The 3,599-nt window shown below is 36.8% G+C and overlaps 1 long non-coding RNA gene across 1 annotated transcript; it reads right to left on the bottom strand.

Annotated features, from left to right (window-relative positions):
• Positions 1-206: 206 nt before the first annotated feature.
• Positions 207-1,999, bottom strand: LOC117095421. Its single transcript, XR_004441972.1, has 3 exons — positions 1,875-1,999; positions 1,670-1,796; positions 207-535 (listed from the first exon to the last, which is right to left on the bottom strand). It is a non-coding gene; the product is annotated as an uncharacterized LOC117095421 (long non-coding RNA).
• Between the last annotated feature and the right edge of the window lie 1,600 nt (positions 2,000-3,599).

Genomic DNA, 3,599 nt, shown 5'->3' on the forward strand with positions numbered 1-3,599 from the left:
CCAGTCGACAGTACATTCTTTCTGGTTCACATTCTTCTTTTTTCTTATGAACTTTGTTGACTCAAGCAGCCTGAGCTATTGAGAACTCCTGACTTCTCAAGAATCAGAACTCACACTCAAGAAAGCTAAATGGTTCATGTTTCTTGAATAAATATGTGAGTTTTTCCCAAAGTGAAAGAAGCTACATTGTGAGTCACTGCCTCTTATGAGTCAACATGAGAGTTAGGAGAGAGAATGGAGATAACATCCTGAACACATCTCTGAACCAGTGGATCTGGTGTACTATGCGTTCCTCTCATCAATATTGTCTCTTTCTCTCTCTTCCCCCACCCCATTCCCTCTTGAGCATCTTTCCAAAGGCCATTGACTCTCCCTTCTTCAGTAGAGGCAGTTATCTTTTAATCTTGTATGTTCAGTCTGATGTGTACATTGCAGGATTTAGAATTTACAGGAAGATTAAGCTTGGTCCTTTCTATCTTCTGTGGCTATTTCTTCTTGACTCCTTGGTCTTCTGATAATCATTTGATCCACAAGCCTGGTTTACAATGAGGAAAACATGGGCCATATTTAGATAGAATACGGTTGCGGTTTACACAAGTTGAAAAAGAAACTGTGGTGAATAGAGAGGCCTTCACAATTTTCTCTAGGGCTTTTGTGTCAGTTTCCAAAAAATCACTACATAGTTTGCTCTCTCCATTGCCTTTGTATTATCTATGCATCATATTAAAGAAGTTAAGAACAATTTGTTGAATTCAGTCCAAGAGAAAGGTGAGAAATTGCATGACAATTAATGATGAACTCAAACATTAGGTTGTTATGGAGATTCTTGTTAAAACCTTTAGAGGCAAAAAATAAATTATTTTTTTAGAGGCAAAAAATTATCCCAACTTTGATTTTACCAATACCTCACTAACTCTTGATGATGATCAGGAGTTGTTTATAAATGTCTATATACATCAATTTGAGAAAGAGAATCTTACAGAAGGATAGCTCAGTTTCTCTCAGCAGTATTCAATAGAAATATTCAAAACACTGTTAAAGAAAAAGATATTCATGACACATTTGTTAAAGATGGTAAGGCAGATTTTATTCAAGAGGAGCCGTGATGATAGATGTAGGCACCACAGCAGTGGGATCCTGCAATAGGGAAAATAAATTGGACTTAACTTCCAACTTCAGTAAGAACAACTGAGAATTTACAACCAAGAAACTGGGTAAATGTCAGCGGATGCAAAATTACTAAGAGGAAACTTTGGGGCAAGGTGTCAGGGCCCCACGGGCAGAGAGTGATTGACTCATGGATGGTAAAAGAATTTACCAACAGTGGTATAGGTTTGAAAAGAAAAGTTTTATTAGAAAGAGTGCTGCAGCAGAGTACAGTGGGGCGCTTAAACAAGAGAAGACTGAACACACCTCGGTGCATTTTTTAAGGTATGTTTATGGCCCTTAAAGCAGGAACTTTAGGGTAATTTGTACCATATTAGTCACCTAAGTGATAGCCAATTATTACATTTCTAGACATTTTGGTACTTTGATATCAGCAAGGGTTGCACAATGAGTTTTGTCATGCATGCATTCCAGAGATGTATAGAAATTCTAGTTACTTAGAAATTCTTGGGAAAGAAGCCTGCATTAGATGTGGCTTTAGATAACAGGGAAGTTTAATTACCTCTGAATTCTTCAGATAAGGGGTCTTGCCTCTGAGGGTCTGCTTGATGGCCACAAGGTGATCTTTTCTCTTCTCAGAAGCATCAAGGATAAGGGGTTTCTAGCTAAATTGGCTTGACAGAACCATGCTGAAGGCAAAGCAGAGTGATAAGGTATCTAGAGAAATTATATACCAAGCATGGGAGATTTTCCCTAAATTGACTTACCGAGATTCCTGCTTGAACTGTATTCTATAAGGACAGAAAAGGAAGCCTGAGGTCAGACCGAGTCAAGTAGCGGACTCAGAGGAGCTTGATTAAAGGTTCTATCCAAAGAAGAGAGTCTTTGTAAGCACACATGTAAACTTCAAGTTTCTAGTTGTCACATTAAAAAGAAACAGGTAAATTACTTTTAATAGTATATATATTTATCTCAACCTATCCAAGTTTTTTTAAATTTCAAGATTCAATTAATATAAAAATTATGGGATATTTTACAGAATTTTTGTACAAAGTCTTTGAAAGCTTGTGTGTGAATTATAATTATGTCATGTCTCAATTTGGACTAGCCACATTTCAAGGACTCAGCCAACATGACCAATGGCTACCATGTTGGAAAGCAGCTCTGTGTGACATCTGGACACAAAATTCAAGGATAAAAGTGTTTCTGTTCTCAGACCCAATAAAACACTTAATTGCTCAGGTGGCATTTCTATAATACAGTGATTATAACTCACAGTGGATAATGCCTTTTTACCAAAATGAATTGCTTACATTTAGGCACTAGGTCCACTGCTCGGCACTGTATATCTTGGAATTGTCTCAACTTACTCTTTGGCATCTGTTGAAGGATACAGTGACTTTTATTGCTTGTAGTACATGATTTGTTTGGCATTAAATAGGTAAACAATAGCAGAAAGTATGGATGGTATAAATTTTAAGTGATGTTTACATTATGCATTTGGGAGTTTTTAGAATGGAAGCAAAATTTGCTCTTTTTTTTTTTTTTTTCTGCATGCTTTAATCTATTTGCTGAGATAGTTTCATGGCTACAAAGAATAGTGGAAAAATATTTGGCAGGGCATCATCCTCTCTTCTACCAATGTTTCTTGATAATCAGTAGCAAAAAAGCAGAGGCAGGGGAACCATTGTTTAATAGTACCAATTTCTTTGCTGTTTTTCTGGTCAGTGCCTGCTGCAAAGAATATAGAAGTACATGGGTTCCAGTTAGCTGTCTTGGGCATAAAACTATTCTACTCTACATTCTGGGAAGAGACCAGTCTCAGTTAATCCTATGTAGCCATAAAGCATCAATAAAACATTTGAAACTGGAATGCCAGTTCCTGTAATGCTTATAGAGACAAAAGTTAATCACTAGAAACAACTCTAGACCCTTATCAGCCCAGGGATTGCACCAGAGGAATCTACATAATAAACTTGACTAATTCTTATCTATCACTAATCTCCCCGTATAGTTGCTTTCCACACTTTGCTGCCCTTAGAAGCTCAAAGTTCTTTCCTTTGTTTTGTCAGTTCTCTAACCATTTATTTTTCTTTTGTTAAGATGCTCTATCAGCCCAGGTTCTCCTTTTAGTTACTCATTGCAGAATGCTCCCATGTGTAAGCAGGATGCACAGGTTAATACATTGGTGTTTGGTTTTCTCTTGTTAATCTGTTTTTGCTTTTGTCAGTCTAATTTACAGGGCCTAAGAGAAGGGGCCTAGGAGGGAACAGTATTTTTTTTCTCCCCTACAGCAGCAAAAATGTGGAGCTATTTTAAGCTATTAATATTTCTTTGCTCTTTCTTATTGGAGTAATTTAGTACATCTGTTTTACCCTTTGCATTCCTTCTTCATATTTCAAAGGGTTTCGCTCAACAAAACATACCGCAGTATCTTATGTAAGAATGTTCTCACACTTTAGTTTTAGTAGGGAATATCATTGGGATGTTCT

The sequence above is a fragment of the Trachypithecus francoisi genome, unplaced genomic scaffold (genome assembly GCF_009764315.1).
Source record: "Trachypithecus francoisi isolate TF-2019V2 unplaced genomic scaffold, Tfra_2.0 Lachesis_group13, whole genome shotgun sequence".
NCBI classification, from domain to species: domain Eukaryota; kingdom Metazoa; phylum Chordata; class Mammalia; order Primates; family Cercopithecidae; genus Trachypithecus; species Trachypithecus francoisi.